The 13,251-nt window shown below is 40.9% G+C and overlaps 1 protein-coding gene across 1 annotated transcript in view; it reads right to left on the bottom strand.

Moving 5' to 3' along the window:
• LOC139660736 (oxysterol-binding protein-related protein 2-like) overlaps positions 1 to 4,294 on the bottom strand; it is a 34,011-nt gene extending 29,717 nt beyond the window's left edge. The window contains exon 1 of the mRNA XM_071538947.1: positions 4,095 to 4,294. The gene's annotated coding sequence lies outside the window, so the exon portion shown is untranslated. The remainder of the gene's footprint in view (positions 1 to 4,094) is intronic.
• Between the last annotated feature and the right edge of the window lie 8,957 nt (positions 4,295 to 13,251).

Below are 13,251 nucleotides of genomic sequence, written 5' to 3'. Positions count from 1 at the left end.
GAGATCTCATTTCATAAGGGAGATATATTAGCTTGGCCTGGGCCGATATGAAGCCAATAAGACCTAAAGCTGAAATACAAAAAAAACAATCTTCACTTGAAGTTCACTGTTTATCAGCCAAGCATATCAAACAAAGGAATCTACAAAGATAAATCTTGATAAATTCCCTTGAACCAGGCCACTCCCAGCTTTGTCACATTCCAAAAAGTTGAGATCTGCATTTTAAACACAGATTCATTAGGAGTGGTGTAAACTACAAAAAAAGAAGAAATAATCTAACCATTGACTAATAACTAACGCTGCAGTAAGGTGACTCCTCAAACCTAAGGATACAAAGCCTGCCAAAACCACTGCCAGCTTCATTAAAGGGTGTGTTAGGCATGGTTATGTAACAAAACATGACCTAGCCTACATTCATGATAAGCCTTATCATGCATATTTCTGTGCATAAATGCACCTCAGAGTACTGTGTGTCCTTACACATAACTAATGAAGCAATGCTCTGTGAACATCACTAGAAACTATGTAGCAACTGAGAGACTTAGGTAGAAATATTAGGAAATAGTTTAAACACACTTTTGAAAGAGAGGCTGGTGATTCAGGTAAACTTAATAGGTAGCCTACTTCAATAGCTATAAATGTGGGAACATCACTTGTAAATTAAGACAAACCCAGTGCCCCACTAGAATAGAATCTAGGAAAACAGTAAAACCCTTTGCCATAGTGCAACAGTAGTGTATTCCTAGAAGCTACTCATGCCTGTATCAGTGGAAAGAGCAAACTTGGCTATCTTGAAAACATGATTTGCATGGGTCACAAGGCTTATGCTATTACAGGCTATTATTTCACTATCACATGACAAATAAGCATGTTTGCTCATCATTTGAGCCTCATTTTAGGACCCTATTGCTGCTGCAGAACTGTAGGATCCATTCATGACAATAATAATAATTTGATACTTCATTGATCTCTGAGTAGTCTATCATGCACCAGACGCTTTGTCGCCTTCACTTTTCAAGTTTTCTAAATGTAGCCATGAGAGAAAAGCCTGAATAACTGATCTGCATCATCAATATATTTCCTTACCCGCTCTCCTCTTTTTGCACTGCTTTTAATCCCGAAAGACAGACTGGCAGTCTGCACTTTTCCATTTCTCTGAACACTTTCTAAAGTAGTCAAGATCATCAAATGCTTCCTAACCTACACTCATTATTTTATGCTGGCTTGAATAAAAAGGAAAGGCTGGCACTTTAACTACAAATTTGCAGTTTTCTGAGCGCAGCTTGGGGCATAGAGCAATGTAGCCCAGGGAAAATATTGAATGACAGGCTCCTTTCCAAATGTAATCAGCATAATCAAACCTTCCAAACTTTCCTTACATGTGCTTGTGGTTTTATACTGGCTTGAATCCCAAAAGAAAAACAATTCATTAGCTAAATTTCTCCAATTTTCCTCTAAGTGGGGACCCACCAGCGCCCAGCCGGCGATCCATCTGGCCATACAGTTTCAGTAAATGAGGCTGAGTAGCTGATCGGCACCAGATCGAGCTTTGACCTGATCTCATACTGTGCTGCTTCCATGCATGACTCAAAAACAACGGCTGGGAGTCACCAGACAATTCAAATTTTGTATTAAGCAACAGGATGCATCGTGCTGCCAGAGCTTTCCCAAGTCCCTGCAATGCTCAGAACACTGAATAATAAAACTCCAGGCTAATATCTTACATTGATCTCAGTTTATATCCCATTAAAAGCAGATTTATTCTGTTAGATTACTAAAGAGCGTACATCATGAGCAGTTTAGATCATGAGAAAATTCCTTTTGATTATGTGGCTACACACAAAGTATGACAAGCAGCGGTTGAACTGCTGCCTTCAGGCTGTCCTTGGCCTCTGCCAGATTATACACAGATTCCACTCCTTAAAGTGTTTCGAAAGCACGGATGAGGAGGCACAATGCACACTCAATATCTGGGCCTCACTAGCTACCAAATACCAAAGCTTTGCAAGTTTGAATAGCTTCAAATAACTTGTAACATGGGTCGCTCTCAGACTGCAACAGGGGTTTAGGTCAGTTCACTTTCAATTCAGGTAATGAGTTTTCTTCACAATTCAAAAACTGGAAATCTTTTCCTGTGTAGAGGTTCTTCTGTCCAATCTATGCAGAAATTGAGAATGAGGGCAATATCTAAGGCTGCATAACGGCTAAACTGATAATCCCAATTATTTTGCTGGATACTGTGATCACAATTATTAATCCCCATTATTCCTTTAGATGATTTGAGGATTTAATTATAATTTAATTATGCTGTGAATTTCAGTTCCAATCTACGTTCTGATTTGAGTGAGCAGAAAGTAACTTGACCCCAATTCTGCTACGTTTTTAAATAAACAAAATGCCTCCACACACACACACACACACACACACACACACACACGGAGCTCTCTGATTGGCTGCAGCAGACCCTCAGATCATATCGGCCGCTCTCTCCCAGATGCCCGTGAGCAGTTACGTAACCATGACAGACATGGCACCATACACACACACACCACACACACACACACCTCCATACACATACAGTAGCTTATTCCACATAATCTCAGTTGGAGGGTCTTTCACTCAAACACACACACACACACACACACACACACACACACACACACACAGAAAGAGAGACATGTACATGGTGTGACAGTTGCAGAGTTATGCACGTTTGCAGAGGGAATGGAGCTAAATCTACTTCACAAAGTCTACGACACTATTCTTTTATCCCAGGGTTTCCTCGACATGGGTCACCCACTAAAACTCCAAACTGCTAACTACAACCAGACCTTGTTTACAAAGTTCACCTAAGTTCAGTTTTTTTCCAACAGAAACAGGCTACCAAGTACTAATAATCAACCATGACTCATCAGCTAAAGCAGAGGTTCTTCAACCTTTTCAGCCCAGGACCCAGATGAGAAAAGATGCTTGTATAATCATATTGCTATTTTTGTCACATAGGGAAGCACCAGAACAAGGCCTTTGTTTTTGGTCCACATTTGGGTTGTTGAAGTCAAAAACACTAGCCCAGGTATCACAGTTTGAATTCAATGAAATATGCTAAAGTAACATGCATAATTATTCAAGTGAGCTTTGTTTTAGAACTTATTTTCATCAATAACGATTTTATGGAGCTGTGTGTAAAAAATGTTTTTTATGTTCATGACTGTGAACTTTAACAGCTGACAATATAGGACATGAAAAAAACACAAAATTGAATAAAGGTTTCATAAAACATGGTAGTATAGTACAATTTCTCAAATCTGGTGCCGCTCTACTTTTTCAGTATCAGTATTGCATGCAACATTAGTCCGTACCCAGAGTTGAAGCCACAACAGACCCTAAAATGATCAGCCATGTCTGTCCTAATTAGTGATTAGCCCATCGCAACCAACCAACAAACAACAACAAACAGCCTCTAGAAGCTCTATTACTGACACCAGTTACACTGACAAAAGGATGGGAAGACACTCCATGATTTTGATAGACAAAAGTGAAGGTAAAGAAGATTTAGCCTGAGTTAAGCTGACACAAATGTAAGAGATAAAGAAGAAAGTTTCCCATCTTACTTTTTTGTTTGCCATCATCTAGAAAAACAAGGTCAACACAGCAACTAGAACTAAAGGAATCTTATGTTGGGCTGTTAATTAAGCCTTCCCATTTCTAAATGCCACTGTCAGCATGTTAGCATTCCCTAGTCAGTCCGAATAACTATTGGGGCATTTTATCCCAATCTACCAATTTCTACTGACCTCATTAGCCGAGCTTATCCATTTCCAGTGACCTTGTTAGCACCGCCGCCCCCAAACCCAAATAACTACTGTATCTCTGCAGCCAGCCGAACCATTTCTACTAACTGTGAAAAGGCATAATCCTACCCATTCAGAAGGATTATGACTGCTTGTTAGCATCGCCTTCTCAAAACATTTAACCATCACAGCTTGTTAGCGAGCCTACACCTTTCTACTGACCACATTAGCAGGTTAGAGAAACCTTCCAACTGCTAATAACCTCGTTACCATTCATAAAAAAACCTGGCCAGGCAAACCTACCATTCGGTTGTTCCATTCATAGGTCCGGTGTGCAGATACTAGCCTAGCGACATGGATCTGCACAGTCCTCCGAGGGCTGACAATAACATCCAAAGCCGCAGGGAGACAGAGAAAGCGAGCGAGAGAGAGGGAGAGACAGGCCAAAGGGAAAAAACAGAGTGAGAGAGAGAGAGAGGGAGGAAGAGATTAAGAGACGAGAGCTGTTACCATGTGAGAAGGAACACGGTACTGAGCAACGATACGGCACACACACACACACCTCTTTCTTTCTCTTCACACACACACACACACCTACCTACCTAGATGTGTGACACACCTCTGCCTCTGACACACATACCATATATCAATATCAAGCACACACAGGAATGCACACAGGTTTTCATGCACATTTTCAGTTTAAAAATGCCATGCTTTTGCTTTTGATTTGTAGAATCAAAGTTTCAACATGATGCATGCTGATAGTTATTATAACTGTGAAATAGGCCGTACCACTCTATAATTGACAAATACTTTTCATAACAAATACCACACTGTGTGACATGAAAGTGGGACTACATAAACTACATAAAATATGTATTTAATAAATAAAATGTGTCATATGTGTATCAATAGTTTTTCAAATTTTTCCTTTCCCTCTATCTTGTTGGGTAATTTCCAAACTTCTCAAGACCTGGAAATCATCACTTTTATATTTCATCTTTTTCAAGACTTCCCAGATCCTGACACCACAAACACACACACACACACACACTAACCTGCCTGAAACTAGTGTTGGACTTACAGAGCTCAGAAGCTAGCTTCTGTCTCATTAGAACAGAATCCTGCCTGGCCAGAACAGTGGCTTCTCAGAGCGGATAATGACTCTGTATCTCACACACACACACACACACACACACACACACACACACGCACACGCACACGCACACGCACATTAGTAAGCTTAGAATTACATGGAACACATGGAAAAGGTACACGCCTGAAAGATCCACACCTGAATATCTGTGTGTTGCAAGTGTTCGTGTGTGTGTGTTGCACATTTGTCCTATAAAAAACATTTTGTGTTACAGTTAACTTTCCAGCTTAGTGAGTGAAGAAAACTAAAAGTATTCATACACAAATACTTAATAGGAAGCACTGTGAATCTTAAACGAAAAAACCTCCAGTGATACACCCACAAGTAATGCTGTTTGCCTACATAAACCAAGTCTGTCCTACATTGAGCTGAAGAGCTGAAGAAGTGAATCAGCATCTTCAAAGTCTTGATCTTTGCAGAGGAAATTAAGTTATTTAAAATAACTTATTTAAAGGATGTTCAGACATTCTCCAACTATTGCATCACTATGTCAGTCCTTCAATTACATGTAGTGATTGAAGGAAGATTTTTTTTATTTGAAATCCCAGGAGCTGCAATCAAATGCCATCCAAAAGTGACACAGGTTTTCCATAACTGTGCAACACAAAAACTGAAGCAGAGTTCACCCTACACCCTAAATTCTCATTACAATGTATTGAACAGAGCCAGTACAAGAAGATCCTGTGTGCTGACAACTTCACTCTAACGGTGAGGGTCAAGGTTTGTGTTGTGTTGGCCCAAATCAGGGTGTCAAATAATGAGAGAGAAGCACTGAACTTTGGAGTTTGGAGTCATGTTGTCTGTCAGACTGCCTCTATAAACTGCTGCAACCCACAAAAAACATCGGACTGAATTCAACGTGGGGGAAAAAATGCACAAAAAGGCAGAAAGTACAAACAAGTGGTTAATACTGTACACAGCACACACAGCACTATACATGATAAATCAGCTTTGTTTTTTTCATGAGGTGCCCCTTTAAGACATCGTCTACAACGTCAGTAGAAAGATGCATCAGCACCGCCCGAAGGCTTGGAAATGGAAGCTGATATCACAAGACTGCTACCAAGGGAGAGCTGAAAAAGTCAATAGCCCGCAGCCTACTTTTTATTAGTGTGAGAGCGTGGGTATGAAATCAAATTCAGTCAACCTCAATCACAAGGCTAACCTTGTCGGAGGACATTCGCCGATTAGGCAGTCGGGGAAAAGGTTATAATGCCAACATCTAACGCAGTCTGTGGGGAAGACTTGCACTGCTGGCTCCAAATAAACACAATAGAAATAGACATACTCTACCAGTCAAAGGTTTGGACCCACCTGATTGAATGTACTTTACTTTTCATTCTCTTAAAGCCATTTTGATCTAAAGGCTTCTGCTTAAATGCTTGAGATGTGTTTCTTAGACAAATATAAATAGTGAAATCGATGCCTATGTATGAATTTCTTTCCAAAGCCTTTGCCTTTCCATCAAGGCAAAGGGCGGCTACTTTAAAGAATCTAAAATATAAGATAGTTTTGATTTGTTTAACACTTTTTTTGGTCACTGCATAATTCCATTTGTGTTATTTCATTGTTTTGATGTCTTTACTATTATTCTAAAATGTGGGAAATAGTAAAAATAAAGACAATGTGGTGTGTCCAAACTTTTGACTGGTAGTGTAAAACTAGACTATGTAACAGACACCGTAGATTCAGGTGTCAGGTGTGGTCAATGGCGGGAAATCATCTCCGTGCCCAGGAAGTGGTGAATTAAAACTTAAAGACTAAAATAGAGAACTGTCTCCTAAACAGTAGGGCTGAATTTTGCGGGGATCTGTACCAAACAAAGATGTTTTCTTAAGTCTGTAGAATATGATGTGTAGGCCAGGACATCTCTGCAGCACGACAATATTTAATTTAAAATGGTATTTTGACACACATTTCGCCTTTAACAAATATTGCGCCTCCTGCGATTTGAAAATTGCAGTAGGCCATATTGCGATTTCGATAAAATTTCGATTAATTGTTCAGCCCTACTAAACAGCAGCGAGCAAGATCTGCATCCAGAGAAAACCGGACTCACCAACGATGGATGAACCTCTTCACCAACTCCACTCCCACCAGACTAAGACTGAGATGAAGACATCTAGTTTACTGATGACACATTATATGATTTCTGGCTAACAAAGTCGTTCATACTTTCAAAAATTTAAACAGTTATCTCTCGCTGCCACTTGAGGCCGCCAAAGTGCGATGTTGCCTTGAGCAGCAGTCACCTAAACAATTCAGAAACATCTAAGTATATAGATATCAAATTGAAGCTAAAAAGACAACTGATACTGCTGAGTATTTAAGTCGCGTTCAGCTAAATTCTGAAAACAAGCTTTTACTACTAGAGTTAATAAAAAATGAGCTTTCAGACGTGTTTTCAAGAGAGATGGGAGAGTGAGAAAAGACAAGATCGAGAGAGAGAAAGCAATTAAGAAACAGCAAGAGAGCAAGAGAAAAAGAACATGCTAGAGAGGGAGAGAGAGAGAGAATGAACATGAGAGAGAAAGAGACACAGAAAGAGAGAGAAGACGGGGGAGAGGGAGAGAGAGAGAGAGAGAGAGAGAGAGCGAGAGAGAAGACCTGATGCAAGCTCTAGATTTACGGCTGAGACACTCGGCCTTGGACGAGGACATCTGCCTTGGAAGTAAATCACAGAAGGATACACACACTGTCCCACCCAAACACACACACACACAAAAATTACACTGCAGGCATTCAGCTCACACTCTTATCTAGAGCGACTTACAATGAGAACAACGGTAGAATAATAAGGTTAAATTCCTAGATTACCAACAGTAAGGAGTGGAAGGGTCAGGCCACAGTGTGTATTCATACATAATACAGGAGTGCTGGGTGAAGAAATAAGAGCCAGGGAGGTAAATTAACACAAATGCCAACGCAACCACACAACCACACATGCATGGTATTAGCCTAACTGTGGTGGCGCAATCTAGAGCTGCATAAACCCAAACCTTCAAGTGTTTTGGTGCTGCCCAGAATTTAAATTGCCATCAGGCTCTCAAGTCTCAAGAATTCCCTCCATTCCCTCCTTCACCATCACCGAGAAAGCAAAGCAGGGATGTCATTATTACTATGAAAAACAGACTTGAAATGTCGAGCTAAAATCCTAGAAAATCCTTCAAAAATCTTTTTCAACTACTGAGAATGAGAAAATGAATAACAACGTGAGATCTGACTTAGGATAAGCTGCAAGCGAAGAGTTTCATTCCAAAATGTGCTTTCCATCAGTTGTAACACATAGTCGTAGATTTTAAAGGATTGAAGGTGAATCAAGTCCTTGTTTAACATAATGAGAACACTAGCTGGGTTTCAATCCAAGTATTTTTATGCAAATTATTACCCATCGAATTAGAAAAGCTGAATGGAAATGGCAAATTTCAATAAATCAGTATTTTCAATTTAATTTTTCTGGTGGATGTATATTTTTCTGACATTCAGTAAAGCAAATTTATTCACCTCAACCTAGATGATGTAAACATACCTAATTCACGTTATTTTTTGCGATATTTCAAAAGTTTGCTTAAAATTTCCTCAACTCTACTTTTACAGACCAGATCAAGAAGATTTTTTTTTTTTCACAAAATGGATATATAGCGTTTTGTAAACAAACTCTTCATGTAGTGCATACATGATCAGGTAGTTGGTCTGTGCCTCTGGCTGTGAAGTGATGAGTCTGTCCTTTTCTTGTTCCTCCTGCTGGAACTCAGTGTAAACCCTTCGGGAACGTGACACTGTCTCATTCTGAGGATGAGGCTGAGCGCACACACACAGAAACACACACACACACACACACACCTCCATTCAGTGTAGCATGAGTCAGCACGTTCCAGCAATACCTGCTAGGAAGCGAAACCTGCTGGGATGATTCTCTCTCACACAGGTTTATAGACAAGAAAGCCAGCTCAGCATGCTGCATCGAAACTTCTACCATGATCCCTCCCTTACATACAAACAACACGGCACTCCCAGCTCAATGCATATAAAACACACGCAAGTTCTGTGTTCAACAAGGGTGGAGACTGTGCAGGTCTGCGCCCGGACCAGGTGGGAAAGTCTGGGCAGGGGAAGTGAAGGAGAAACTCTCTACCTTTCCCTCAGCAACTAGAGTCGAGGTGCCGCTGAGCAAGGCACTCAGGCAGCGGCCACACTGGTCCACTCACTGTGTCTGTCAGTCTACATTCATTTCAATTCATTTTCAAAGAGAGCTGACAGGACTGATGATGCGTCCGTCTGTCAGATTTCCATCCGTTTTGACGGACAGAAAGTTCAACCCAATTTCTGGATGGACTGATTCATCACCGTCTGTTCAGCTAATCAGAGGTGTTCCTAAATTTGTTTTGGGAAAAAAATAGCAGCAAACACAGAAACAACAGTCCGACCGAGACAAAGATAAAATGAAGAAAGCCGGGTATAACGTTGGGATGATAGTAGGGTGTTTTTACTGGTCAGTTTCTTTTTTTTTTTTAAACTGTATAGTCTGTTTCTTCTTTTTTCTATGAAGTAGCTCCGTTATGAGCAAAGTCTCTTGTTCTTCCAAACCAACAGACAGAAATCTATCCATCAACTAGAAGGACACTCGGAGAGCGCAGACCTCCGCCAAGGTTTGTGCTATTATTGCTTGTTCATGAGTCGGATCCGGATCCGCTCCAAAATTTAATGGGTTCTTCCTTGGCCCATGCTACACCCTTCCACGAAGTTTCATGAAAATCAGGCCAGTTTTTCCGTAATCCTGCTAACAGACAAACAAACACACAAACAAACAAACAAACGGCACTGAAAACATAACCTCCTTGGTGGAGGTAATAATTCTGTCTGTTTTCTCGGATCAGTGTGGCCCTTGCCTTATCCCCCAGGTGCTCCAGTGGAGCTGCTTATTGGCCAACAGTAGCAGACTGGTTGCAGTGGGCAGCTCCCTGGTGTGAATGTGTATACTTATGAATGTGAAGCAGGGTGATGCTGAAAAAGAGCAAGTGAGCACAGCAAAACCCTGCCCTGGATAACTGAAGTTTAAAAAAATAAATGTAGGTCACCCAAAAGTTTAACAGGCTGGCCTGGGCTTAACTCTCATGCCCTGTTTCTACAGCGGGACACAGCACTGAAATGCACTGAATTATGGGCAACAGCCTGATTTTGAAGATTATGCAATTGAGACAATGACACATAAAACCACAAACAGGATTGGAAATGAACACTCGCCAAGCACCAAATGGCAGTAAGGCTGATTTATTCATATCAATACGAGTCACCGGCCACACGGACCACTCAGTAACTTTTTGAGACAATAACATCTGAATGCTATGGTTATACACAGGCTTTGGTCTTTGCCTGTTCTCAAGCTTTGTCCCTGCTGACCACCGTACACTCTCTGTGTATCAAACTCTGTATCAAACAGGCTCCTGATTGGCTGCCTGTTACACCGCTCTATTATACAAAGCAGTAGCATCTAAACTTCTGTTCCTCCGTTGCCTGGATGACTAAGTAGCCTTACATTAGTTCCAACTTCGTGTTATTCCCAAGTGGCGACACAAAGCAGGTATAAGGCAACCAAAAAGAACAAATGAAGCCCAAGACAAAAAAGAGATCCATTGTATAAGTGAGTGAGCAACTTTTAAATTAAAACTTAAATTGCCGCTTTTTTGAATATTTCACATAGTACCTGATTCTATACACAAGACAGCACTGAAAACAGGTAGGGTGACATTTTTATGAAAAATGTAGATTACTTATTGTGGCCTGTGAAATTCTTCCAGGCAGGTAAACAGTTTTTTAGTTTACCAGTCCATGGCAGGTGAGCCAAAAAGTTGAGTTCAAACACTGATAGCACAATTGCAAAACTTACAACTGGGGTTGCATTAGTGCATCTTGGTCTGGCCACTTCTGCAACATTCCCCTGAAACTTTGTGTTGAAACTTTGCTTTAAAGACGTGCCAACTTCCTGACCCTTGCCTAAACTCTTTCCTGTTCCCCTAAATTTAAACACAGAACCCTGAGGCAAACTGCATAATTGAAATTTCCCCTTAAGGTGGTCAGACCAAAACACTTAACGACGCCCCCTCTAAAGTAAACCCTTGTCTGGGCATAATTGTCTCACTCTGCTTCTCTATGGGGATGAAGCCAGTCCCTTGGTAGTTCAGTGTGATGCTCCTCGTCCAAACGGAGACCATCGCCATAGCAACAAACTAAGAGGGGGCAATTAAGTCACCTTAGGAGGAAGTCACATAACAAAGTGACAACAGGTGCATTTCCAGAGGGAATAGTCTCGTGTGTCATGAAGGAATACAACAGGACAGTCGACAGACACTCTTGCTGGCTTCAGCATCCAGAGGAAACCTCCTAATTCTTTATATTACTCTAATCGACGGCCGACATCATTTTGTAGATGTGAAAAAATGTCTCATCAAATTTATAGGACAAGGGCAAAATTAAAATGCGTTGTAAAATCTTTAAAAAACACCATGTGGCAAAACTGAATCATTTTTTATTCATCTGCTAAAAGTTAATTTTCTGTTGAAGTGTTTTTGCATGATAATGAAAAGAACATTTACAAATTGGATACTTATGCAGAATCATGAGTAAACAGCAGTGTCCGAATTTAACTTTTTGTCTCACCTGCCAATGGCTGTAAACTAAAGAAATGTAGCTACCAACAATAAGTTTTAACAGACAAAATAATTAATATACAATTGTCACTTTAATATGTCACCCTACCCATTTTCAGTGCTATTTCATGTATAGAAGCAGGGGCTGTGTTGCTCACACACTTGCGCAATGGATCACATTTGTAATTCATCATTAACTGCAACAGAACTCAATATAACCGAGGCATTCAAATGTCTCTCTCGCCCAGACAAGATAAACAGCCTGCTGTGTCTTCTACTGACTATCAGTGCAGAGCTTGGAGTCAATGACCTCCACTAACCTTTCAAGACAGCGCTTTGTTTAGTCTTTCTCACGAGTCAGATGTAGCTGATGCAGGCATTAAGGAGCCAAACAGGCAGGGGAACATTCCCACTGTTTCCTTTAGTTGCTTAACAAGTGATGATGCAGAAGATAGGAGCTGATGTTAACCTACACCTTGGCTGAGATAAGTGCTGATGGTGAACCCTGTCTGCTTCTTCAGCAACGCCCTGCTTCACACAGCACACTCGTTCCTACTCGCTTCTCTTTTTCTCTTTGGCTGTCCGTTTCTCTCTCTCTATTTCCCCTTGGATTGCATTTGAATTAACAGTAAAAAAAAGGTACCACTTCCATGCCTGCTAGCTCAGTAGTACTGTGTGTTCCTAAATCTGAAAAGAGTCCAACTTGCCTAATAACTGTCAATAACACTGGGATATGGACAGGTTACTTATTGGCGGGCTGTTTAAAGTTCACTAAATCTTCATTGACCACTTAACAGCGTGCAACTCGCTACACATCAGTGCCAAGAAAAACCCATCCCAAAGGCTATGCTAACGTAAACTCTGCCCGCTTGCTAACATTAGCACAGGACTGTCTAGCAAGTGATCTAGCTGGATCGATTACAGCGCCTTGACACCGGAGTTTTGAACGAGAACAAGGTAGTTAAATAAACATCTCAGCTGCTGCTTGTCGACATGGATACAGATGAAGCTGATTGTCTCCAATCTGACAGGAGGCTAACGGCTAACAGCCAGCTAATGTTTGGGAGCTTTTTGACAGCTAACGTTAGCGGGCGGGCTAGATAAAAAGGTGGCTAATTAGCTTTGTTAGCAGTCTCCCTACTACGCAAAGATAAAGCAAACATTACGGGCTTGAAAACAACACCACTGACCAAGACTGAACACTGTAATTTCCCGAATATGTCACCTTCTTACCTTGGCGGTGAGTGTACGCGAATGTTTTGACAAGTCAGGAGAGAGAAGAGCAGAAGACTAGCCGTCTGACACAGAAGCGGAAGTCGCTGGCAGGGGGCGGGGTCAGAGGCATAACAGACACGACACCCAGCCAATCACGTGTTAGTCAGCAGACCGATTGCCCAATCGAAACACACGCTGAAACACAGGTACAGAATGGAACAGCGTGTACCAATGCAGGTGATATTTACGACCATAAACGTGACCCGAAATGCAATAACACGCGCATTGTGGGAGATGTTTTGGTTTGTTTGTTTTTTTGTTTCATAGATTATTGATCTTTGCACAGAGAGCTTTAATATGATATATTACAACTTAGAGGTTAATAGTTTATTTTGTTTGAATTATTAATTGTTGAATTAAAAAGGTGGATTTCAAAGTTTTT

Source organism: Centroberyx affinis, unplaced genomic scaffold (assembly GCF_046629955.1).
Source record: "Centroberyx affinis isolate AG114_WGS23_722 - 3 ecotype Tasmania unplaced genomic scaffold, CSIRO-AGI_Caff_v1 ptg003376l_1, whole genome shotgun sequence".
Lineage (NCBI taxonomy): Eukaryota > Metazoa > Chordata > Actinopteri > Beryciformes > Berycidae > Centroberyx > Centroberyx affinis.
The sequence above is the reverse complement of the archived record's forward strand: the minus strand, read 5'-3'. Positions and strand labels throughout refer to the sequence as shown.